This window comes from Saimiri boliviensis, chromosome 1, assembly GCF_048565385.1.
Source record: "Saimiri boliviensis isolate mSaiBol1 chromosome 1, mSaiBol1.pri, whole genome shotgun sequence".
Taxonomy (NCBI): domain Eukaryota; kingdom Metazoa; phylum Chordata; class Mammalia; order Primates; family Cebidae; genus Saimiri; species Saimiri boliviensis.
In genome coordinates, this window is record NC_133449.1 from 224,652,950 (window position 1) to 224,680,943 (window position 27,994).

Sequence of the window (27,994 nt, forward strand, 5' to 3'; positions counted from 1 at the left end):
TAGGTTTGACTATGTCTCTCTTACCACCATCTTTCCAAACTCCTCTCCTTTAAAATGAAAATTTCAACAGATGAATGGATAAAGAAAATGTGGTATATATACATACAAAAGGAATACTATTCAGCCATGAAAACAAAGGAAATTCTGTAATATGTGATAACATGGATATACCTAAAGGACATAATGTTAAGTGAAATAAGCTAGGCACAAAAAGACAAATACTGTATGTTCTCACTCATGAATCTAAAAATGTTTATCTCATAGAAATAGAGAGTAAAATGGTGGTTGCCAGATGCTAGGGTGGTAGAGGCATGGTGCATTATGGAGCTGTTGATCAAAGGATACATCATTTATAGTCAGATAAGATGAGTAAGTGCAAGAGATCTACTGTACAGCATAGTGACTATAGCTTATGACAATATGTTCTATTCTTGAAAAATGCTAAGGGAGTGGATAAGTGTTTGCAACACAAAGATAATAAATGTGAAGTAATGTGTTTGTTAATTAGCTGAATTTAACCATTTCATTATATTTTATATATATATATATATATATATATATATATATAACATCATGTTATACACAATAAATACCACTTTATGTAAGAATCTAAAAATAAATACTTTTTAAAAATGCAAATCTGATCATGTTGCCTTAGATTTAAATTTTTTCCTTTCCCTTAGGGACTATATTAGTGAGGATATGCTTTGAGCTACTAATGTTAATGTAGTATACATAATTAGTTAAATCATGAAACTACTAATCATAGTAAGGATAACAGGAGTTCTTGAATAAATAATCTTTGAAGTGTCTACAGGACACTGAGATAGCTGTTCTGGCAGAAGGACATACTGTTTTGTTTCATGCTCTATTCCAAGATTTTAAAAAAATAATTGGAAAGTAGTACATATTCAATAAATCTGGCTGAATAGGTTGAATACATAAATGAATTAATTAGCCACACCATGTAAGTCTGAAGCTTCATAAAAAGTTTAAAGAAAGTTATGTTTATTTGGGAATCATTTGTATGTATATATTTAAGGTAAATAAATGTTATTTGAAGGCACTAGGGAAGATAGATTTTTTTTCTCCTGGAATATGTGTGTGTGAATACAGATAAAAGCTGGGACAGAAATCTAAGAAATACTGTCATGGAACCTCTTCAGGTGTTCATAAGAAAGTTAATTTCCTGAGTAAAATTTTCAACCACCACACTTTTTGTTGAAAGTTCCAAGTGTCATTGTCAATTTCTTTTTTCCTTTGGTTTTATGATAGGAGAACATTTTCTTACAACAAAAACATTTGTAGAAGCTCAATATATGAATCCAATAACAGAGAAAGGAGTTGAAGAATAGCGAAGAGGTTTTCTTCATTGTCCCTGATGTATCTCTGCTCTCCAGCTCTACCAACTTGCACTCTGCACAGTTCCAATCCCAGAGACCAAACCTGGAAGAGTAAAATTATTACAAAGCAGTAGTCTTAGTTATTGCAAATGTATGGGCCTGCTTAATATAGACTATCCATCCACTTACCTCAGAGAAGAAACAAGGTAATATTTTGATGATAGAATGTTGCCTTTTTAAATTTAGTGATGACTATTCATTTTTATTTTTCACAAAATATTTAGATGACAACAGGAGAAAAAAATATATAAATTCTAATTAGAAGAAACTAAGAGTCGTAATTCATGATAAGTACAAATTAATTTTTTAATAATTTTAATCATACAATAATAAGCCATTTGGAAATCAACTTAATTAAGTTTTCAAATAAAATTTTGTAGAAAGATTATGTGAGAATATTCTGCAGGTTCTATGAAAGACATTAATACGTAAAAAATTAATCAGATAGATATAAAAACACTATTATTAAAGAAATTTTACTGAGACATGTAATAAGGAAATAACTTTATGGAAAAGAATTTGTTTTGTAGCTCATCTTCAAATATTCTTTATTTCTTTCTTTCTTTATTTTATTGCATTTTAGGTTTTGGGGTACATGTGAAGAACATGCAAGATTGTTGCATAGGTACACACATGGCAGTGTGGTTTGCTGCCTTCCTTCCCCTCACCTGTATCTGTCATTTCTCCCTATGCTATCTCTTCCCACCTCCCCACCCCCCCATCCCTCCCCCATTTCTCCCCAACTTTTTCTCATTTATAATTTTTATAAGAAATAGAAGATTATATGCACAAAGGGATAAATCAAGAAAGAAAATAGTTTCCACTGGTTAAAAATTGACTTCTGCTATACTCTGATTTTCTATGAATTGGGTAAACACAGAAGTGCCATGTTATAAAAATATGTATCTTTTATATAAAGACATGCAGTTTAGAAAAGGCAAAATAATTTTAACATTTAAAAAGTTCTGTTTGCAATCTGGAAGAAAATTCAAAGTTCTTTGAGATAAACCTACTTCTACCTCAATACTCAGAGTATGATTAGGACTTCCAGCTGATGTTTTTAACATCAGATACAGTCCTGACATGTCTAAATTAGCGAGATTTAAGTTTATTAATGAGTCTATTCCATGTATTCTCAAAACTGCCCCAGTGGGAATAACAACTGATTATTGGCATGGAAGTTCAGAGGGAACAAAAAAACATAATTATTTTGTATTTATTTTATATATTTTATATAATATGTATGTGGGTATATATATACATATTACAAAAATATATATACATAGATATGTATATATATACATGTTACAAAAATAGGTACATTCTGTAATATTAAATTTCCAGGGTAGATTTTTTTTTAATGTTTAAAAAGACTGCTTAGCATGGTAACAATGAAAAGGATGAGAAATATTGGGATATACTAAAATCTCCTACTCTTACTAAGCATCCTTCACCAAATGAAATTAGTTCTTCAAAGACGCATACATAGAACAGAATATTAGGAAACTATAACAATGCAATCAATAGCCTGGCATGAACTTGCCTTCATTCATACGTTTTTAAGATAGTTTCCTTATTTTTAATTTATGAAACGATGAGTAGCTGTAAAATGTTTTGGCATTATCATGAAGATTACATACTAAAAGATAAGACCATGTACAAAGAATTAAAATATAAACACAAAAATCACAATTACATTTGTTAATAAATATATCTTTATGCAGATTTATTTGTACTTATTACTAAACTATTATCCAAATATCCATAACTTTCTCATACTATGTCTTTATACATAGATAGTTTATTTGCAGATAACATGAAATAAAATTATTTGTTTACCTGCCCAATTATTTAGGAAGTAAATGCTTTAATTCAGCAAAGCATTTTAAGAGGTTTTTTGTTAGACTGATGATTTGACTAGAGTCCAACTGTGCCTTTTTCAAATTAGTCATTTCATGAAGACACAGCCACAGCCATGAATTTTGTCTGTAAACCTGTATATGCAAAGAGAGGATTTAACAATCAATAACCTATCAGAAAATCGCATCCATATTGTATTGAACATTTCAGCACCGGAGGAGATGCACATATGTGAAAGAGCAAGAAGACAATTTATAATTAAACAAGTTTCTAGTAGTATTTTCAGTTTCAGAAAACAGAGGGAATAAAATACTATTGGGCAACCAGAAAGGTCTTAAGGCCAAGGAAATGGGAAAATTAAAGGAAATTTAAACTTAAAGGAAGATTTAAAATAACATTTATACAGTACAGCTTAGAAAGTTAAATATGAATCCCAATTTATAAAATAGGCTCATCTGGGTTAAGGATCATGGTCAGCATCTAATAAGTGTCAGTATTGGTATTTGCAGCATTTGAACCTAAGCCCTTCTAATAACTAAGTTCTTTCCCCTCCTTTGTTATCACATCTCTCTAGTACATGGTAACTCTTGACTATATAAAATATACAACTTTCTCAGTAAAATATAGAACACCTTTCTAAAAACCAATTGCAACAGACAAGAAATTTCGCAGGAGGGAATAGCTCGTGCAGAACAGACTAAACATTGTTTGGGCATGGGGAACATAATACAGAGATCTTTCTACCTGATAAGGTTCATGTTAGGGAACGAAAGAGTTAAGTTTGGGCTGGGCGGGTGGCTCAAGCCTGTAATCCCAACACTTTGGGAGGCCGAGGCGGGTGGATCACGAGGTCAAGAGATCAAGACCAACGTGGTCAACATGGTGAAACCCCGTCTCTACTAAAAATACAAAAAATTAGCTGGGCATGGTGGCGCGTGCCTGTAATCCCAGCTACTCAGGAGGCTGAGACAGGAGAATTGCCTGAACCCAGGAGGTGGAGGTTGCAGTGAGCCGAGATCACGCCATTGCACTCCAGCCTGGGTAACGAGAGTGAACTCTGTCTCAAAAAAAAAAAAAAAAAAAAAAAAAAAAAGAGTTAAGTTTGATACAAAGGGTGTGTATGTGCTATTTTTTTTTTCTTTTTCTTTTTCTTTTTTTTTTTTTTTTTTTTGAGATAAAGTCTCACACTGTTGCTGGAGTGCAATGGCACAATCTTGGCTCACTGCAACCTCCACCACCTTGGTTCAAGCGATTCTCCTTTCTCAGCCTCCCGAGTAACTGGGATTACAGAGCTCACCACCATCCCCAGATAATTTTTTTATATTTTTAGGAGACACGCATTTTCACCATGTTGGCCAGGCTTGTCTCAAACTTCCTGACCTCAGATGATCCACTGGCCTTGGCCTTGCAAAGTGTTGGAATTACACACGTATGCCACTGCACCCAGCCTGGTATGTGCTAATATTTTAAAATAATTTGCTTTTTTCATAAATACATCGGTAAATTTATTTTGTTTTTGGCCCTCCAGCAAGGTTTTATATTAGTTTTGAACTTCATAGTCTTAAAGTATTCCAGAAGTATCTAAAACTATAAATAATAGTTGGTGTGTAATAACCAACCTTCCTAATTTTCCTTCCTAAATGATGCAAAATAACTCAAAAATATATTTGGCTACATAAAAACATTTTTTAAAAACTGCATGTCAAAAAAGGCACCATAACCAATATCAAAACACATTGACAAACAAGGAAAAACTATTTGCAATATCCCACAAGAGCTAAATATCCCTAATTTAAAAATTACTCTTGAAAACTGAGATACAAAGTACCAAAGATCCAGTAGAAAAATAGGAAAAATTCATGAGCAAATAGCTCACGGATATGACATGCTTTACTCACCTCTCACTGTAAACCTTTCTAAAGCTTTCTACAATCCATAAATTCACCAAAAGTCCTTGTAGAGGTACTACCCAACATAAAAATGTAACTCTCAAGGATGGTTAGTATTATACAGCATTGTGCCCTTCAACCCTAAATTGTACTTTAAAATTGAGCCATAACAAAGAATACCTCCTAATTTTAAAACATTAATTTAAAAATTACACTTGTAAAATTGAATCAGCTGTCATTGAAGTACTCGAATAAAACACTTCTTTCTTGAAGTACACTGTGCTCTTTTTTATGTAAGTACTATTTAATCATCCATTAAAAACCAAAAAAAAAAAATCATTATTTACTTTTCCAAATCTAGCAAAAACTTGATATTTCTTCAAATTTCCTCATCATTTTAGACTCTCTTGATTACCCTAGCCATAAACTTTTTTTTTTTTTAATTTATAGAAAAGGCTTTCATTGATCCAATTATCCCTATTGTTTCAGGCAGAAATGCCTTTGAGCACAGCAGACCTGACCCAGCTGTGAGGATGTTATCCATGCTGTGGCAGGAAGTCATTTCAGAGGAATTTGAACTTAGTACTCAGAAAGTCAAGTTAGTCTCTCTCAGAGACTCTGAATTGTAGTGTGGAACAGCAGCAACAAAGCAGAGCCTCTCAAATTAGGACTAAGTTTGATTTCTTTCTTTATCACTTAATAGATGTACAATCAAAGGCTAGTCATTAATCTATGTGCCTCGGTTTCACATGTAAATTGGTTATAATAGAAGTGCCTACCTTACTGGACCCCTGTGAGGATTATACAGGATAAAATATTCATTGAGTACCTGATGTTTAGCGAATATTCAATAACTGATGGTGGCGGCTGTTATAATTTTTGTTTTATCATTACTTAGGAATACTATGGATCAAAAATTAGAGGACACTGACCTGCATTTAGAGAAAATGAGTCAAGAAATAGACTAATGGCACTGAGGAGTCCTTGATTTCAATTGTCTTTAATGTCTAGTGAATTCCTCTTCTTCGTTTCCATGAGCCACTGCACTCATCTCTTTGTATTTAATTACAAATATATTTTTGAGACAGAGTCTCACTCTGTTGCCCAGGCTAGAGTGCAATGGCCCTATCATGGCTCACTGCAACCTCAAACTCCTGGGTTCCAAGATCCCTCTGACTCAGCCTCTGGAGTAACTGGGACTACAGGAGTGCACCACCATGCCCAGATATTTTTTTTAAAGTAGATATAGAATTCTCATTATGTTGCCCAGGCTAATATTGAATGCCTGGGCTCAAGCAATCCTCCTGCCTTGGCTTCCCAAAGTACTGGGATTACAAGTATGAGCCACTGTACCTGATCTTTCTCATAATAAAATCTCTTAGTGCTTACTTTTATTTGAGATATATCTACATTCACACAGAAAAGTCATAACTCGTGTCAGAATCTGCCATATACCCAGAAAGATTATCGGCTTTATTAACTCATCTAAGACTTCTTAGAAGGTTTTATCATATTTAAATATGATTAAGCTAAAGTTATTAGGAAGAGTTGGTCACAACATTCTTTTCTGTCCTCTTTAATAGTAAACAGACATTGTACATACAGAGACCAGAGTCACTTATTATTCTATGTATCCCACTTCAAATTTCATTAACCCTGTCTCAATGAAGCAGTTAATGAACAAACACATGTGATAGTGAGAAATTATTTGGCAACCTACATAATTTTAATAAACACATCATTTTAAACCTTTACCATCTGTCCTTCATCTAATTATAGCAGCAAGATGAGTAAAATTTTGAATTGTGTCACAGAATAAGGCACAAGTGATTAAATGTTTTGCGTTTTTAATCAATGGCTATAATCTAGTATATTTTATTTATTTTTAAAGAAGTAGAACACAAGAGCCTATGAATGGGAAATGTCTTGAATTCCTCACCAAATAGAGAATAAACACTATAAACCATTCAAATAAAGGAATACTAGCAAGTGATTAATAATGATGCCACATACATGAACTTTTTTTTTTATTGTACTTTAGGTTCTGGGGTACACGTGCAGATATGCAGGATTGTTGCATAGGTACATACATGGCAAGGTGGTTTGCTGCCTTCATCCCCCCCATCACCCACATCTGGTGTTTCTCCCCTCTTTATCTCTCTCCACCCTCCCCACTCCCGGTGACCCTCCCCTAGCACCCTCCAACTGTTCACAGTGTGTGTGATGCTCCCCTCCCTGTGTCCACGTGTTCTAATTGCTCAACACCTGCCTATGAGTGAGAACATGCAGTGTTTGGTTTTCTGTTCTTGTGTCAGTTTGCTGAGAATGATGGTTTCCAGATTCATCCATGTCCCTACAAAGGACATGTACTCATCATTTTTTATGGGTATGTAGTATTCCATGGTGTATATGTGCCACATTTCCTTTATCCAGTCTATCAGTGATGGACATTTGGGTTGGTTCCAGATCTTTGCTATTGTAAATAGTGCTGCAATGAACATACATGTGCATTTGTCTTTATAATAGAACAATTTATAATTCTTTGGTTATATACCCAGTAATGGGATTGCTGAGTCAAATGGAATTTCTATTTCTATGTCCTTGAGGAATCGCCACACTGTCTTCCACAATGGTGGCACTAATTTGCACTCCCACCAACAGTGTAAAAGTGTTCCTGTTTCTCCATATCCTCTCCAAAATCTGTTTTCTCCAGATTTTTTAATGATCACCATTCTAACTGGCATGAGATGGTATCTCAGTGTGGTTTTGATTTGCATTTCTCTAATGATCAGTGAATTTTTTCATGTGTTTGTTGGCCTCATAGATGTCTTCTTTTGTAAAGTGTCTGTTCATATCCTTCACCCACTTTTGAATGTGTTTGTTTGTTTTTTTTTTCTTATAAATCTGTTTTAGTTCTCTGTAGATTCTGGGAATTAGCCCTTTGTTAGATTGGATAGATTCTAAAAATTTTTTCCCATTCTGTTGGTTGCTGATTCACTCTAATGATTGTTTCTTAGGCTGCGCAGAGGCTCTTAAATTTAATTAGCTCCCATTTGTCTATTTTGGCTTTTTTTGCCATTGTTTTTGGTGTTCTAGCCATGAAGTCCTTGCCTATGCCTATGTCCTGAATGGTTTTGCCTAGGTTTTCTTCTAGTGTTTTTATGGTGCTAGGTCTTATGTTTAGATTTTTAGTCCATCTGGAGTTAATTTTAGTGTAAGGTGTCAGGAAAGAGTCCAGTTTCTGCTTTCTGCACATTGCTAGCCAGTTTTCCCAAAACCATTTATTAAACAGGGAATTCTTTCCCTATTGCTTGTTTTTGTCAGGTTTGTCAAAGATCAGATGATCGTAGATGTTTGGTGTTGCTTCTGAGGCCTCTGCTCTGTTCCACTGCTCTATGTCTCTGTTTTGGCACCAGTACCATGCTATTTTGATTACTGTGACATTGTAGTATAGTTTGAAATCAGGTAGCATGATGCCTCCAGCTTTGTTCTTTTTGCTTAGGATAGTTTTGCCTATGCAGGCTCTCTTTTGGTTCCATATGAAGTTTGAAGTGGTTTTTTTCAGTTCTGTGAAGAAGGTCATCAGTAGCTTGATGGGGATGGCATTGAATCTATAAATTACTTTGGGTAATATGGTTATTTTCATGATGTTGATTTTTCCCAACCATGAGCATGGAATGTTTTTCCATCTGTTTGTGTCCTCTATTATTTCATTGAGCAGTGGTTTGTAGTTCTCCTTGAAGAGGTCCTTTACATCCTTTGTTAGTTGTACTCCTAAGTATTTTATTCTCTTTGTAGCAATTGTGAATGGGAGTTCACTTTTGATTTGGCTCTCTGTTTATCTGTTATTGGTGTATAGGAACGCCTGTGATTTCTGCACATTGATTTTGTATCCTGAGATTTGCTGAAGTTGCTTATCAGTTTCAGGAGATTTTGGGCTGAGATGATGGGGTCTTCTAAATATACAATCATGTCATCTGCAAATGGAAAAAAATTGGCTTCCTCTTTTCCTAATTGAATACGCTTTATTTCTTTTTCTTGCCTGATTGCTCTGGCTGAGACTTCCAATCCTATACTGAATAGGTGTGGTGAGAGAGGGCATCCTTGTCTTTTGCCAGATTTCAAAGGAAATGCTTCCTGTTTTTGCCCATTCAATATGATACTGGCTGTGGGTTTGTCTTAAGTAGTTTTTATTATTTTGTGATACGTACCATCAATACCTAGTTTATTGAGAATTTTTAGCATAAAGGGCTGTTGAATTTAGTTGAAGGCCTTCTCTGCATCTATTGAGATAATCGTGGTTTTTGTCTTTGGTTCTGTTTATGTGATGGATTACATTGATAGACTTGCATATGTTGAACAAGCCTCCCATCCCCGGGATGAAGTCCACTTGATCATATTGAATAAGCTTTTTGATTTGCTGTTGCATTCTGTTTGCCAGTATTTTATTGTAGATTTTTGTGTGGATGTTCGTCATGGATATTGGCCTGAAGTTTTGTTTAGTTGCGCCTCTGTCTGATCTTGGTATTAGGATGATGTTGGTTTCATAAAATAAGTTGGGGAGGATTCCCTCTTTTTGTATTATTGGAATAATTTCAGAAGCAATGGTACCAGCTCCTCTTTGTATGTCTGATAGAATTTGGCTGTGAACCTATCAAGACCTGGGCTTTTTTTAGTTGGTAGGCTATTAATTGCTGCTTCACTGTCAGCCTTTGTTATTCTTCTATCCAGGGATTCACCTTCTTCCTGGTTTAGTCTTGGGAGAGTGCAAGCGCCCAGGAATGTATCAATTTCTTCCAGATTTACTAGTTTGTGTGCATAGAGTTGTTTGTAGTAATCTCTGATGGTAGTTTGTATGCCTGTGGAATCGGTGGTGATGTCCCCTTTACTGTTTTTTATCGCATTGATTTGATTCTTCTCTCTTTTCTATTAGTCTGGCTAGCAGTCTATCTATATTGTTGACCTGTTCAAAAAACCAGCTCGTAGATTTGTTGACTTTTTGAAGGTTCTTTTTCTGTCTCTTATCTCCTTCGGTTCTGCTCTGATCTTAGTTATTTTTTGTCTTCTGCTAGCTTTTCAGTTTTTTTTTGATCTTGCTCCTCTAACTCTTTCCATTTTGATGATAGGATATTGATTTTAGACCTTTCCTTACTGCTCATGTGGGCATTATTGCTATGAATTTCGCTTTAGACACTGCTTTAAATATGTCCCAAAGATTCTGGTATGTTGTGTCTTTGTTCGCGTTGGTTTTGAAAAACATCGTTATTTCTGCCTTCATTTCATTGTTTTCCAGTCTACATTCAGGAGCCAGTTTTTCATTTTGCATGAAGTTATGCAGTTCTAGTTTTTTAATCCTGAGTTCTGATTAGATTGCACTGTGGTCTGAGAGACTGTTTGCTATGATTTATTTTCTTTTGCATTTGCTGAGAGGTGATTTACTTCCAATTATGTGGTCAATTTTAGAGTAAGCACGTTGTGATGCTGAGAAGAAGTTATATTCTATGGATTTGGGGTTAAGAGCTCTGTAAATGTCTATTAAGTTTGTTTGGTCCAGATCTTCATTCAAGTCCTGGATTTCCTTGTTGATTTTCTATCTTATTGATCTGTCTAATATAGACAGTGGAGTCTTAAAGTCTCCCACTATTATTGTGGGGGAGTCTAAGTCTCTTTGTAGGTCATTAAGGACTTGTTTTATGTATCTGGGTGCTCCTGTGTTGGGTGCATATATATTTAGAATAGTTAGCTCTTCTTGTTGTATTGATCCTTTTACTATTATGTAATGCTCTTCTTTGTCTCTTTTGATTTTAGTTTGTTTAAGGTCTGTTTTATCAGAGAGTAGGATTACCACCCCTGCTTTTTTCTGCTCTCCATTTGCTTCCATCCCTTTATTTTAAGTCTGTGTGTTCCTTTGCAAGTGAGATGGGTCTCTTGAATACAGCACATTGATGGTTCTTGGCTTTTTATTCAATTTTCCAGTCTGTGTCTTTTGATTGGGGCATTTAGTCCGTTTACATTTAATGTTAATATTGGTGTGTGTGAATTTGTTCCTGCCATTTTTTTTACTGGTTGGTTGCTTTGCCCTTTGGTTGGCATAATTTCTTCATTGTGTCTTCAGTCTTTACCATTTGGTTCTTTTTTGCAGTGGCTGGTACTGGTTTTTCCTTTCTGTATTTAGTGATTCCTTCAGAAGCTCTTGTAGTGAGAAAATCTCTCAGCAATTGCTTGTCTGTAAAGGGTTTCATTTCTCCATCACTTATGAATCTTAGTTTGGTTGGATATGAAATTCTGTGTAGAAAGTTCTTTTCTTTAAGGATGTTGAATATTGACCCCCACTCTCTTCCGAGAGATCCACTGTGAGTCTGATGTGCTTCCCTTTGTGGGTGACCCGACCTTTCTTTCTGTCTGCCCTTAGTATTTTTTCCCTTTGTTCCAACCCCATTGAACCTGACAATTATGTGCCCTCGGGTTACTCTTCTAGAAGAGTATCTTTGTGGTGTTCCCTGCATTTCCTGTATTTGAACATTGGTCTGCCTTGCTAGGTTGGGGAAGTTATCCTGGATAATATCCTGAAGAGTGTTTTCCAGCTTGGATTTGTTCTCTCCATCATCTTCCAGTACACTGATGAGGCATAGATTAGGTTTTTTCACATAATCCCATATTTCTTTAAGGCTTTGTTCATTTCTTTTCACTCTTTGTTTTCTTTTCTTGCCTTATTATTTCATTTCATTAATTTGATCTTCAATCTCTGATATCCTCTCTTCTGTTTGATCTATTCAGCTATTGAAACTTGTGTATGCTTCATGAAGTTCTTGTTCCGTGTTTTTCAGCTCCAGCAAGTCATTTATGTTCTTCTCTAAGCTGGTTATTCTCGTTAGCATTTAATCTAACCTTGTTTCAAGGCTTTCAGTTTCTTTGCATTGGGATAGAACATGTTCCCTTAACTCAGAGAAGTTTGTTATTACCCACCTTCTGAAGCCTACTTTTGTCAATTCATCAAATTTGTTCTGCATCCAGCTTTGTTCCCTTGCTGGTGAGGAGTTGTGATCTCATGGTTGGGGAGAGACCTTCTGGTTTTTGATGGTTTCATTCTTCTTGTGCTGATTTCTTCCCATCTCTTGGATTTATATAGCTTTGATCTCTGGTAGCTGCTTGGGGAGGTGGCCTTTTTTTTTTGTCTGCCTGCAGAGGTGCTGCTGGGCTGCCCCAGATTCAGTGGAGCTTCTGTGTCTTTTATTTACTCAGAAAAATTAGGCTGGCTTTTGGTAATGGTGGCTTCTCTACCCCCTGCAGAGCACGATTGTTCCTGGTCACTTTCTAACTGATGTTCTGGGTGCATAACTCTGCAGTGAGAGCTTTTTAGGCTGCTGGGCTTTTGCACAGGACAGTGGAGGGGTGGGGACTGTCCTGCCATTTGGGCTGTTTCCCTGCATTGTTTCTCTTCTTACTGGGGGGTGGGTAGCTCTGTTGGCTTTTGGGCTTTCTCCGCATCAGCCAGTGCTTCCACCTAGATCTATGCTGACAGCCCTCATGCTGACTGAAGTTGCTGTTCTGTCCTGTTCAGGCAGCTCACTAAGCCTTTTCAGCCCGGCTAAGATGATCTGTTCTGTGGGTTGTAGAGGGTTTGGGTGGAGTGCTGTATCTGAACTGAAGTCCCAGAGTGGAAGATACCCTGGTCCTCCGATCAGTTGCATGCACCACCTGGGTGGGGCAGTACCCCACCTTGCCTCAACTTGCCCTATTTGGTTTATACCCACTGTCCAACCAGACCCACAAAATCAACCTGGTACCTCGTTTGAAATTGTGGAGACCACTCAGCTTCTGTGTCTCTCTTGCTGGGAGCTGCTTTATGGAGCTGCCTCTTATTCAGCCATCTTGGGATTCCCCCATATATAAACATTTTTAAGATTACTCAAAATATGTTAAAAGCAAAAAAAAATAAACTCTTGTTACTCATGTGCTAAAGTATGTATGTATCTATATATATGTACATATATTATAAAATATGTGTGTGCATATATACATACTTATACATAGTTTCACGTGTGTGTACATTTATATAAACTCATATGCTCCCAACCCTCAGAAACTATATAAGATAAATGTTTGTTGTGTTAAGCTACTAAATTATTAGCAAACTTTTTGAGCAAAACTAGACAAGTAACACAAACGTATAACACAAACATAGCCTTGCAAAATCCCACAGGCATACTTCAGAGATACCACAGGTGCAGTTCCAGACCACTGCAATAGAGTGAAAATCACAATAAAGAGTCATATTCATATTTTGGCTTTCCAGTGCCTATAAAAGTTATATTTATGCTATACTGTAATCTATTAAGTGTACAAAAGCATTATGTCTTAAAAAAAGCAATGTTAGTAGTTTAATTATAAAATATTTTACAACTAAAAAAGTACTAATGATCAGAAACACAAAGTGAGCACATATTCTTGGAAGAAATGGCACTAATGGACTTACTAGACACTGAGTCACCACAAATCCTCAATTTGTAAAAACCACAATATCTTCAAAGCACAATAAAATGAAGCACAATGTAACAAAATAAATATTTCTCCAGAGTTGATCCTGAGACAAGGATTTAAGTATATGTGATTAAATTCATGTGATGGATTGAATGGTGTATTACTTGTCTATTTTTGCATGATAAGTTTTCTCATAGGTTAGTAGCTTAAAACGACAAACATTTATCTCACAGTTTCTGAGGGTTGGGAGTACAGAAATGGCTTAATTGATAGTTCTTCAAAGTCTTTTCTGAAGCTGCATTCAGGTTGTCAACCACCATCTGAAGGTTTAACTGGGAAAGAGCTCTCTTACATGACTCTCGGCTGGAGGGCTTAGTTTGTTGCTGGCTATTAGTGGCACATACATCATTTCTGCCACATTCTCTTTATCAGAGCTGTGTGAGTAATTCCAGTTCATACTCAAGGGGAAGGGAATTAGCTCCACCTCTTGAAAGAAGTATTAAAATCTTCGTAGATTTATTTTTTAGAAACCACCACATTAATTTAATCTCAGGAGGAACTAGCAGAGGAATAGGGATATTAGACATGGAATGAAAGAGTTCAAAACAGGGTGTGCTAATGTGCAGACTAATAATTGCTGTGAGCCCCTGGACTTAGTTTCCCCTGAAATCCTCTGGGAGAAGCTTTGGAATATGCTCATGTTAGATTGAGTACTCTGCGAAGCAGAATAAACATCCAATACATTTATTAGAGAAAATGTCTGTTAAGGATAAATGGAAGAAAGAAAGAGTAGTCAGAGAGAGCATTTAGAATGCAGTGCAGGTCTACCACTTGCAGAAGGAGGATTTGACAGGGAGAGTCTCAAACATCAGTATAGTTCTAAGAGTTTTAGCCCATTCATATTAGAGGAATCCCAGATCCAGCAAGAATGGGCTGGCATTAGTAACTCACCCTCTCAGTCATACACTGAGAGTAGCTCTGAGGAAGTATGCCTGCTGCAGAAATGTAATGGTGGATTCAGAAAGGTGGCAGCTAGCACAGTAAACAACTATGCTCCTTGCAGAGTAAGATCTGAGCATAGATTCACAGATTTTACATTTCACCCATTGCATTGCACAAATCTGATTCTCAATGCAAGTTTAAGGAGTGGCTTCGCAATGTTTCCCATAACCCTCCCTTCTTTAAAAGAAGCTTAAAATTGAGAGACTGATAACACCAGCTACACCATCTACTGCTGTAGTTGGTTTTGGGGTCACAAATCATACTCATCCTTTTTCTTCTACTCTATCCATTATAAAAAGCCCCTAACCTTCAGCTGTTACTTTCATAAATTTTGGTGCCTAATCATGTGCTGTTATCTAAACCTTCATTCCTGAGGGCCTAAGCCCTTGGAAAGCATGTGCTTCTCAGGCTCTAATTGTTTTAAATGTCCATTCAGTTACAATGAAGATGAGGGTACTTAGAGAGATCCACATGGGTAAACCAGGTTCCATATATTTGTCTACTTGCACCAACTGTGTAAATGTAGTCTTTCCACCTCCTGCTTATGAACATCAATTACTCTGGCCAGGATGGTGACTCCATTCTTCATCTGGAGTCCAACGTATCCTGGTAGCAGCTGTAGCTCGTATTTTCATGGTATCCTTGCTATGCCCATTGCCACCATTCTGACCATTAGGTTATTTGTTGACCAGTTCCCAAATTTCATTTTACCTTTGTTTTCTTCTACTAATCCTGGCACTACTTCTGTTAGTTTGGATTTTTTTGAAAAGCAGACAAAATAGAATTAGGTATACAAGAGATTTATCTGGGAAACACATGTGAAGCGTAAAGAGGAAGGAAAAAATTAGAAGGAAGACTCCTCAGATTATGGTACAGATCTGAACTCTGTGAAAAGAGGGGAAGAAAAGATGATTGGTTAAGTAGAAACTCCACAAGCGTTGTCAGGCCAACGGGGAATGCTGCAGCCTTAGTTTCTCTTTAGAAGAGTTCCACATCTAATAAGAATAAACCACCACACAATGTCTTAAAGTCATTACATCTGTGTTTCAAGAAGCTGAGCTTTTTATCTTTTAATTCTCATTGTTAGACCAAAAATTGTTTACTGGGGCATTGACTCAGAAACACTTCAGCTGAAATAATGTTCTCAAGAACCACATCATAGATGCTTTTAAGAGAGTAACATGGGCATGTGCCAATGAGGGTCTAGGGGATATTTGTGCAGCACCAACAGGAATTCCTACAAATGTGTTACTATTCACATATATATTTTGAAAAATAAAATCTAAAAACTGTAAATAGAAGTGGTAGCACTGATGATATTTGAGTGATTATATTTAAAGCTCGAGAAATTAATTTTACTTATGATTAAAATGCTATATAGCAAAATGAAAATGCTTATGTAATTCATGGGAGCCAGAAGAATACAAAAAGCATGGATTACATAAATGTAACATATGTTTAAGCAAACACACAGGGAAAACACATAAAAGTGATAGTTTTATTGTATGATTATGGTTATTTTTCCCTTTTTGTTATCACAAACAGAAAATGTATTGGCACAGGTGAACAAAGAAAGAATCTCTTACAAGTTCTCATTATTACTTTACCTTTTACCTCAATTAGCTTGAAAGTTGAAACTAGATTTGGCCAATAAAAACTTTAAAAATGAATTTGTTTTGAATTGTAGTACCCAAATATCAACCCCGTATTCACATTTGGAGAAAATCATAACAAAAAATTTGGTGAAAAATATTAATGCGATGTTACTATAAACTGCAACTGAATTAGCATTTCAATAAACACAGAAGGAAAAGACCAATGCAGAGTGCCACAGAGATGGCCCGGCTGCCAAACCTCAGAAAGTCATTATCATACATCTCTGTAGGAAAGTCTTGTAGTTATGGTCCTTTCTTCTCTCCTGCAAGGCTGTTCTTTTCTGTTGGCAAGAAGGAGCTGGTAGAGGGATTCTGCTTCAGGAGGCAAAAGTAACAAAAGAAAATGAAAATCATCTCAGATTTAGATAGAAGTCAATTCATATCAAAGGACAAAGACTTGGCTGCCAACCAAAACTAAATCCCTAAAGAAAAATTTTGAACACATTTGACATTTTCTTCACACTTTAATTTGTTTGGGGTTCTGTTTAAATTAGCTAGATTTTGAATACCCTTCTTTGAGCTCTAGCTCTTTTGCATTTGGTCCTAACCTTAGTTCACTTTCAATCTGACTCTACCCTTCTATGACCATTAACCCTGAAATTAGCACTGCTTTGGTTTTTTCTTTTTACAGGGGAAAAAATACAAGGACCTGCACTACAACTTCTATTTCATGGTTTTTATTTTTAGAAATCCAATGTGTTTGGATACACACAGACATGAACATGGGGACAATAGACACTGAGGACCCCAAAAGGGGATGAGACGGAAGGGGAAAAGGGCTGAGAACATCCTCTTGGGCGCTCTGTTCACCATGTGGGTAACAGAATCAATAGGAACCCAAAATTCAGTATCACACAATTCACCTATGTAACAAACTTGCACATGTACCCACTGAACCTTAAATTCAATTTGCTTGTTCCTTTTCATAATGTTGTTCTAAATTTCTCATTTTGATATTGCAACCTTATGTCTAAAGAATCTTCCCTTTTGTTTTTATGCTATTTGCTTGATTTTTTTGACTTCGTTTTCTTTTGCTAACATATTTATTCTGATATGTTAGTATAATTTTTTCAGGTAATTTCTTCTGTATTTTGGTCATAGCTGATTTAATATTCCTCTACTGAGTTCTGAGGCTCCCTGGGACTTTCTAAAGATATTCCTAAGAACTCTGAACACTCGACAAGAAAACCTTTGAAAATTATTTTAAGTGCTTTGAATCATCTGGCTGCCTAAGACTAAATATTATTATATTTGAGTTGGTATGTTTGTATAATCCATATTATATTTGAGTGGGTAGGTTTGTATATTATGTTGGCAATAGCAGTACTTTATCACAGGCTAATAAGGAGTCAGGAGGGAAAGTGGGCACAATAACACAATTCACACCGACAAAACAGTAAGCAGTGTCACTGATATACCCATAAAAATCTTAGTACAGCTTGAAATGGAAAATTTTATGACAGTTTGCCTGAAAGATTCTGTGCCTAAGAAACTGGTGTCCACATCATGAAAGGTAATTTTGTCTCAGCAAAACAGCATTATTTGTCAAAGAAAAATTGATGTTGTTAATTTGAATTTTATTGTTTTTATAGTTTATATTTAATTTGTTTGGCTTTATAATTTTGTGAGAGCTATTAGCATAAGGGACTTATATCTCCTTCTATTTTTCTAACATTATAATTTTTTCCTTTGAAAGTGACGTTTATATTTTTCAAGTAAAAGCTCTAGACTAAGATATAGCTATAAGTGAAAGTTTCTGAAAATAAAAAGTGATAAATAAAATAATAAATTCAATAGTGCAGTCGTCCCCAAACTTTTTGTTACCAGGGACCGGTTTTGTGGAGAAGAATTTTTCCACAGACTTGAGTAGGGACAAAAGTTTCAAGATGATTCAAAAGCATTACATTTGTTGTGCACTTTTTTCCTATTATCATTACATTGTAATGTATAACAAAATAATTATGCAACTCACCATAATGTACAATCAATGGGAGCCCTGGGCTTGTTTTTGTGCAACTAGATGGTCCCATCTGGAGGTGATGAGGAACAGTGACAGATTGTCAGCCATTAGATTCTGTTAAGGAACATGCAACCTAGATCCCTCAAATGTGCAGTTCACAGCTGGGTTCCCACTCCTATGAGAATCCAGTGCTGTTGCTGATCTGGCAGGAGGTGGAACTCGGGTGATCTCAGCTCACTGCAGCCTCCCCCTCCAGAGTTCAAGTGTTTCTCCTGCCTCAGCCCTCCAAAGAGCTGGATTTGAGGCACTGCCACCAGCCTGGCCTAATTTTTATATTTTTAGTAGAGATGGGGTTTCACCATGCTGGCCAGGCTGGTCTCAAACTCTACCTCAGGTGATCTGCCCGTCTTAGCCTCCCTAAGTGCTGGTATTACAGGCATGAGCCACCACGCCAGACCAGCTGTTATTAGTAATAATTTAGGTTTACGTTAAAGGCTTCCCTTACTAAAAAGTTGAAACCAGAAAACAAAAGAAGCAATGACCAAGATTCCAAGTCCATGGTATACAATATTGCTAGAATGGTTAATTCAATTTTTTAGATTGTGAAGACAGAATCTTCCATAATCAGAATGTAGTTTGTGGGCCAACCTGATGAACATAAACAAGAAAAATGCCAGATTTCAGTTCTTAATTTTTTTCTAAGATGTGGAAAATATCTGTTCCATTTAGTAAATAGTTGACATCAGGAGATAATGTATCATGATGTTTCTTCTGTTTTTGTATTTTTCTTTAGGTTGGTGAAAGTAACATTGTTTCTTTACATATTTACCATCAGAAATGGTAGAAAGTGGAAGCATAACAGTATTTCAATATCATACTCTCTGTAAGGAAACAGAAAGCAATGGTCAGATTCTGTGACACTGAATTTTCTACTTCAGAAAACTCAGACATTTGCCACTACTATGTGCTACTTCTGAATATGTTCTTGTCTATTTATTAATACCATGAAAGTTACCATGACATCTTTAGCAAAAAGTCACATTTTTGTCTTTTTGGAAAACAATCTACTTTTTAAAGGAAATGTTGGTGCCACCAATATAAATATTCTGCATGTATTCATTTTGTTCTTTCACAGCTTTTTTAAAGGCAGCTATTTGCTGAGTTTATGCCTAAAATTGTTCACATGCCATTTTCCCCCTCTACATTACCACCATGTTTTAAGTCACGTTTGTTCTAAAATAAAATAACAACGGAAAAAATGACTTTTAATACAAAGAGTTGGAATGGATACGAAATGAGACAGATGGAATAAATGAGACTGTTTTTCCATTTCTTTCCCACTACTTCAGGCAGAAGTAAAGCCACCGTGTACTATTTTAAAAGCTATAAAATATCTTTCCCGTAATGAATACTCGATCAACTGGTGATATTTTCAAAACTCCTCTTACATTTAATGTAACTACAGGTATATCCTGTTTCTAGTATTTAATATATAACTAAGATATTTCAACTAACAATCCAGTGCATTTGTGAAAAAGAGATAGGTTGATTATGAAGAAAATCGCTGCAGCAGAAACATACTGAGAAGCTGTCTGACAGAGTCACAAAAGCCTGTGATGCATAAGGACCACAAGAATCCTAAATTCTTTGAGTTACTACTTATAATGTATAATTACTTTAGGAAGTATGATTTACAAAAATCAGTGCAAAGCACGTGATGGGTGTGTGGTCATTTTTTAATATATATCCCCTACTTAGCCACAAACAAAAGTGAGTGGAGTTTGGCAGCTCTATGATTATTTTATAATAGAAGAATCAGTCCTTTAAACCTAATTCATTGTAGATATTAAACATGTATAGTCAAATCATCAGAGGCACAAGCAGTCAGTGATTAAAATGCTTTTATTTTCTCAAGGGTGTCTTCCCTTTAAGGGAACAAAAATAGGAAACACTGCTCATCCCTCTTTGAAAAGACTAACAAAAGAGAGAGAGAGAGAGAGAGAGAGAGAGAGAGAGAGAAAAAGAGGAAAGGAGAGAGGAAGAGAGGGAATAAAAGAGGAAACAAATATTTAAAGACTTTTTTTTTTCCCCCTGAGCCTATAAGTCTTAAATATATTATACAAAAATAAAATACAATTATATTTTTGGAGCCAAGTAAAATAAATATAGATTCCTTTACCCAAGTAAACTTTACCCAATTCAGTCAATATTCAGTCACCAAAATGAATGCTAAAAGCAGTAATATTCAGGAAATTAATAAACAACCTTCTGTCAGTTCTCCTGCATGTGAGAAAACCAATGCCAGTGATATGTCTTTATTTTTCTTTACTACCTCTGGAAAAGCAAACTTTTTTTAAAAAAAAGTTTGCCCTTTGAAAAGCAAGTCCTTTTTAAAAAGAAGCGAACCTTTTAAAATGACAATATAAAAGTAAAAGATGATTATGTTCTATCTTCATCCCAAGTGCTATACGGCATTCTTTTGTTTTTATCTGGAGAGAAAAATCATCTCAAATTTTTATTATATTTAAAGAGTTTAATAGGAAATAAATGAGAATTTTTCTAACACAAATTGTTGCTTTTTCTGGTTTTTACCAGTCTTTACATTAAAGGCCTTTTAGCTCTGAAAGTCTCAATCTATAACAGTACTAATGCAATTTTTATCTACATAATGCATTCTATAATTTGTCCACTGACCCTGTAATTGCACCATTTGATTAGCCAAATGGCCACACAACTTTCAAATTGACAATATAACTTCACTATATGAATCTTAATATTATTCTTGTTTCTTTTGAGCCTACCTACAAAAGGATTTTACTTTACCTATGGCATTCATTATCCATTTAAGAGCCTTTTTTATCTTATCCATTTGTACAAATGATAGAAATTGAATCATTTAGAAAAGTAGAATATTCTTCTTTAACTTAGCAATAAGATGTGTTATTTTTTCTATGTGCCTTTAGAATATAATAAACATTTTATAGTTTTCATATTCAGACATGAGCAAGGTGTTATACCAGTTCAATTTTACTGATAAGAAAACCAAAGTTTAGCGATGACATAATTATTCTTGTTTGCTCATTTCCTGAGATATGGATCTGGGCTTTAAAGCCTGTTTGTCGGCTCTCTGCTTCTCCTGTTCGACAGACAGCCGCACCTTGTCTGCTATCGCCAGCCACATCCCTGAGACACCATGGGGAAGGTGGAGGTCGGAGTCAACAGATTTGGTCGCATTGGGCGCCTGGTCACCAGGGCTGCTTTTACCTCTGGTAAAGTGGATATTGTCGCCATCAATGATCCCTTTATTGACCTCAACTACATGGTCTACATGTTCCAGTATGATTCCACCCATGGCAAACTTCATGGCACTGTCAAGACTGAGAATGGGAAGCTTGTCATCAATGGAAATCCCATCACCATCTTCCAGGAGCGAGATCCCTCCAAAATCAAGTGGGGCGATGCTGGCGCTGAGTATGTGATGGAGTCCACTGGCATCTTCACCACCATGGAGAAGACTGGGGCTCACTTGCAGCGGGGAGCCAAAAGGGTCATTATATCTGCTGCCTCTGCTGATGCCCCCATGTTCGTGATGGGAGTGAACCATGAGAAGTATGACAACAACCTCAAGATTGTCAGCAATGCCTCCTGCACCACCAACTGCTTAGTGCCCCTGGCCAAGGTCATCCATGACAACTTTGGTATCATGGAAGGACTCATGACCAACGTCCACGCCATCACTGCCACCCAGAAGACCGTGGATGGCCCCTCCGGGAAACTGTGGCGTGATGGCCATGGGACTCTCCAGAACATCATCCCTGACTCTACTGGCACTGCCAAGGCTGTGGGCAAGGTCATCCCTGAGCTGAACGGGAAGTTCACTGGCATGGCCTTCCGTGTCCCCACTGCCAACGTGTCAGTGGTGGACCTGACCTGCCGTCTGGAAAAACCTGCCAAATATGATGATATGAAGAAGGTGGTGAAGCAGGCGTCGGAGGGCCCCCTCAAGGGCATCCTGGGCTACACTGAGCACCAGGTGGTATCCTCTGACTTCAACAGTGACACCCATCCTTCCACCTTCAATGCTGGGGCTGGCATTGCCCTCAACGACCACTTCGTCAAGCTCATTTCCTGATATGACAATGAATTTGGCTACAGCAACAGGGTGGTTGACCTCATGTCCCACATGGCCTCCAAGGAATAAGACCCCTGGACCCCCAGCCCCAGCGAGAGCATGAGAGGAAGAGAGGCCCTCACTGCTGGGGAGTCCCTGCCACACTGAATTCCCCACCACACTGAATTGCCCCTCCTCACAGTTTCCATGCAGACCCCTTGAAGAGGGGGGGGCCTAGGGAGCCCCACCTTGTCGTGTACCATCAATGAAGTCCCCTGTGCTCAGCCAAAAAAAAAAAAATCCTGTTTGTCTAAGGATATAAGCTCATAACACTATGCCTATTTCATCCTGTAGTACTTAGACTTATGGATTGGATCTAGGTCGTCATGTGTGGAATGTAGGGATCAAGTCTTTTTCTATTTGTACACTTTCAATGGTACTCTACATATGATGTGCAATAGCATTTAAATGAGTAAATAATTAAATGAGTAATTCTAATGAACATACTTTCCGGTTAGCAGCAGCATGGTTGCTACTCTCAAATGTCTTCAGAAAGTTGCCCTTTTAGATTTTTACTGGGCATGTTTTCACAGGGCCCTGTTTCTTAGAGTGTATGTCACTTGCATAGAAAACTTATTTAAACACAAGCTTCACAAATAAACATGTAAACCCGAACGACAGCAGCAAATAACTCAGAGCAATACTTGCTCTGTCGCCTCTTTTAACCTACAGAATAATAACAGATTTTTATTTTATACTTCATTGTATAAAGTTGTACTATAATTTAGATGATCTTAAAAATATTAAAAGCCATATTTTTATAAACTAAGTGTTTATACATAGTCATAAGGGGTTAATTGAGCATAGAAAGCACACACTTGAGACTCCAAATTGAATAATTTGATTTGTAAACAGGTACTTAGTGTACAAGAAGCCATTACACATGCAATTATCTGACTTCAATTAATTGTGTGCATCTCTAAGGAGCGACTTAAGAATGCTTGTTTCAATTTCACTGGCTTTAAGGCCTGATAGCTATAAACATTTATTTTACTTATGCTATAGCTTTCAACTTTGGGAAAGACATTGCTAACAGCAATTATTATGCTCCTGTGAGGAAACATTGGGACTGCAGTAATCACATCCCAGGTCTAAGCCCTTTTCTATTCAGCCCCCTCTCTCCTCACACACAAACACACATGGCCAGAAACAAAATCAAGTTCAGGCTTCTAAAAGATGAAAAACCCTGTATTATAAAATCTTTGTTTGGAAATTAGAAATCACTCTCAATTCAGTAGCTCTTTATACTCTGTGCATCCCCCATCCACCTGTAGCGTGTCAGAAGCCTCATTTAGATTACCTGGTCACCTACGCTATTATTCTTGTAATGACCAGGAGATCCATTTCGCCAATGCTAAAGCAAAGAGACGACACACTATAGCCCTTAGAGGATGGCGTCAAACTATCATTCTACAGATACCTTTTCCCTGTCTCTTCAGTCATGAAGGACCATTGCTACTAGAAGACACCTTCACTGGGCTTTCCATTTGCTTGGAAATTTAGTTCTACCAACATGTGATTGATCTTATTCCTCCTACTATTCCCCTTGTTTCCTTCTATATCTACTGCCTCCTCATTTTTCTTCTTTTCTTTCTAATAACCTCAGAAACATAGAAACTATAACTCTAAAACAAGTAGGAGAAAAGACCGTGAACTCCTAAGCAGAGACCCAATCTTCCCTATTGTTCACCTCCAAGCCTTTAAAGGAGTGATTGGGATGGTCACAAAATCTATCAGTCATTGCTAGATGAGCAATTTTTTTCACTGAAACATCAAAATGATAATGCTATTCTGGAAATCCTTCTGGGAACTGCCAGTCTGAATGTGCTGCATTTCAATCTGCTCTTTTATTTTCCTGTACTTTCACCTATTATATACAACACAATAGGTGAGATTCACTTGTGACATTGGATTACAATAAAATATTCATCGTCTATCTCTACCACATATCGAGGACAGGAATTGCTATAAGACTACGAAACAACATGCAGAAAAGTCTGTGGAACCCTCAGAGATGGTTTGTTGGGATCATCTCACTTTGGACTCTAGAAACAGACCATGAGACAAGGAGTTGAGCACAAGCTGTCTATTTGGGAAGATCAAAGAATAAAAGTATGGAAATGTCCAGGGAAAACAAGGTAAGGAAAACCGCCACTACAGATGTCCTATCAAACCAGCTGATACCGGGAGTGACTGTGAGAAAATTCTGGGAAACAGAACCACAGTTAGCTCAGAATTATTCCACCTTAATGGTAAGGAACTGAGGTGTTTATCAACTCTAAGTAGTTATTTGTTGGATGGTGTTAAGTCCTCTGCACAGTTGGCATCATCCTAGTGGGTTTCTGGTTTGGGGGGAGAAGAGTCTTGAGGCACAAAGATGCAGATACCGCAGGTGAAAAATGGGAAGTCAGCCAGAGCTTTTACCCAAGAAAGTTTAAACAAGCTTCAGAGAGTGAGTGGAGACACACTGAGGGGCACTGACAACATTTGCTGCAAGAAATAGCAGAAACTACTGTGGACCAAGAGAAGTTTGAGATTCTATTAGACATCTGAGAGGAGAGGTTGGTAAAGAGTCTTGATTTCATGGGTGAGTGCTAACACAGAAGTGAAGGCTTTGCCAGCATGACACAGAGTGAGGCAATTTTAACCCAATGGGTAGACAAAAAAGAGAATTGAGAAAAGTACATAGCTTGCTTATGAGGTACCTGAATTTGAACCATAATGTATCATGCTTAACACTAGCAAAGCATTGCACATTTACAAAAATAAATAATATTGAAATATTACTTTGTGCAGTAATATCAAAAGGCCAAAATCTGTCATCTTTATTTAGGATTCAATATTACAGCCATTAGTTCTGTCTCAACTGTCAAACTTTAAAACTGCAGCCTATATTCTCAAAAGGATTTTATTAAGGATTTGTTTATTATTTTATTAGAAAGCCAATTGTTTAAAAATGGATTAATTGCAATTATTCGAGTCAAGTTAAATATAAAGCCCTATCACCAATACTCACAAAAGAAGTCTGAAGCATTATATGGATGATACTAATTAACTGTGAATCTTCCTGCATGAGCTCAGACGCCTTAATCTCCATATAGTTTGCAGTGTTCACAGAGTTATTTCATAAACACCATCAAAGTAAGCATATTGCTTTTAAAGGTCAATATTATTGCAATATTGCTTTTAAAGGTAAAAATTATCCCTACTTAACAACTTAATTTGCATTATTAAAATAGTGATTTTGAAGGTTAAAATTATTTCTAATGTTGTATGGAAAACAAAAACTTTCCTAGGATCAGACTTAAATTTCTAGAACTGGACATTCGCTGATACTTAAAGCTCAACATTCTTAAATAGAAACCCTGTCTACCTGATAGAAACCTGTTTTTCCTTGTAGATTACATATTTATATCACACCTATTATGCTCCATTCAATCTCCCGAGCAAGAATAGTAGAAGTCATGCTTCCTCTCTTTTTTTATTTTTTCTCACTCAGTAAATGGCACAATCATCTATCAAATTACTATCATCAAAAGTCTAGGAGTTCTCACAATTTGCTCTCATACAGTTCATCAGTATCCCCTGTCAACTTGACCTCCAAAGCATATCCCAGTCTAAAGCCAGGACTGTTCTTTCCATAGTCACTGCTATAAGCCTTGTTAAATAACCATCATCCTGGATAGAGTATTGTAATAGCCTCCTAATTCGTCTCACTACTCCCACCTCTCCTCCTACAGTCTATTTTCTATACAATATCAGAGTATTATTTTTTGTTGATGTTTTGGAGATTTTTCCCCTTTATTTGTAGACAGAGACATAGCGGTGTTTTTAAAAATGGAAATCAGTTTATGTTATACTTCTCTATTATAACTTTCAAATGGTTTTTCATCACACTAGAATAAAATCCAAACATCCTAGCCCAGTTTACAACGATTCATGTAATCTGGCCCCTGACTACCTCGCCGACATTCTTGCATTATATTATACCACTGGACTCTCTCCTGCTGTGCTCAGATACACTGGGCTTTTTATTACATTTTTTCGCTCATTTAATACATTTCCAATTTTTGGTAAAATGTCTTAAGGAATGAGGAAGACTTAACAAGGTAAAGTGTAGGAATGCACAAATATAAAAGCAGTCAATCGATGTGGTCTCTATGAGGAAAGCTAAGGTGTATGCTAGGAAGCTCCAGTAGTTTAATGGTGCTGCAGCATAAATAAGGAATGGTAAGAGACAAGTCTGGAAAGGTAAAAGGAGTACAATAAAATCCTTTCAGGCTTTCCTAAAGACTTTAGATTTTTTGTTTGGGTAGGATACATGATCAAGACTCCTTGTATAGTCTAATAAAAGATTGTATATATTTTCAAAGAGTGACAAAAATCACTAGGAAGCATTTTAATAACATCTGCATACAATTTCAGGGAGTGTCCTAACTCACAAAACACCATTCTTAGACAAGGTTAAAATTTTTGCTAGACAAGAAAACAACCCAATTTTAAAAAGGGCAAAGAACCTGCATAGATGTTTCTCGAAAGAAACTACACAAACAGCCATCAGATACATTAAAAAATGTTCAGCATCACTAATAATTAGGAAAATACAAATTAAAGCCACCATGAGATGTTACCTCACATCTGCCAGAATGGCTGTTATCAGAAAGATGAAATCTATGTGTTGGTCAGGATGTGAAGGAAAGGGAACTCTTACACACTGTTGGAAGGAATGTAAATTAATACAGCCATTGTGGAAAACAGTAGGGAGGCTGCTTTAAACACTAAAAATAGTGTTACCATATGATCTAGCAATCTTACTTCTAGGAACATATCCAGAGGATTTGAAATCAGTATGCTGAAGAGCTATCTGCACTCTCATGGTCGCTGAAGCACTATTCACAATAGCCAAGTTTGGGAGTCAATGTAAGTGTCCATCAACAAAGAAAGGATGAAGAAAAGATTTTAAATGTACACACAATGGAATATTATTCAGCCTTAAATAGAAAATTTTGCCATTTGTGCCAACACGAATGAACTTGGATGTTATTATGCTAAGTGAAATAAGCCAGGCACAGAAAGACAAATACCACATGTACTTGTGTATATGTAGAATCTAAAAATATCAAGCACATAGAAGCAGAGACCAGAATGGAGGTTACCAGAGCCTGGGGGCTGGGAAAAACTGAGAGGTAATAGTCAAAGGGAATAATGCTTCAGACGGGAGGAATAAATAATACATATTTGAGGTGATGTATATATAAATTTGCTTGATCATTCCATATTATATACATACATCAGATCATCAGTCTGAACCCTATAAATGTATACATTTAAAATTATCAATTTCCAATTCTATATATTTTAAATAACAAAAATAATTTTTAAATTCTTTTCAGTTATTGAATAATATTAATTAGTGTGGCATTTTAAATGATGTATAATAGTAAAATCTGGCAATAAAATGGATATGAGAAATGCAATATTGAAGAAGGGAAGAATGCTTAGAAAATTATTCAGTAAACTAAGAAATGGTGGATTTTATAAACATGTTATTTATCAGATAATGTCCAAAGGAA

The 27,994-nt window shown here is 36.3% G+C and overlaps 1 long non-coding RNA gene and 1 pseudogene across 2 annotated transcripts in view; one reads left to right on the plus strand and one right to left on the minus strand.

Moving 5' to 3' along the window:
• Window positions 1-27,994, minus strand: part of LOC141580868 (uncharacterized) — a 108,477-nt gene that overhangs the window by 3,844 nt on the left and 76,639 nt on the right. Inside the window, exons 4-5 of one of the 2 annotated variants that reach the window (XR_012513272.1) lie at window positions 3,243-3,397; window positions 1,292-1,446 (exon numbers count right to left, since the gene is read on the minus strand). This is a non-coding gene — a long non-coding RNA (uncharacterized LOC141580868). Of the gene's footprint in view, window positions 1-605; window positions 1,447-3,242; window positions 3,398-27,994 lie in introns of those variants that run through there. The other variant, XR_012513271.1, reaches the window with a different exon arrangement.
• On the plus strand, window positions 21,379-22,572 carry LOC101034258 (glyceraldehyde-3-phosphate dehydrogenase pseudogene; annotated as a pseudogene).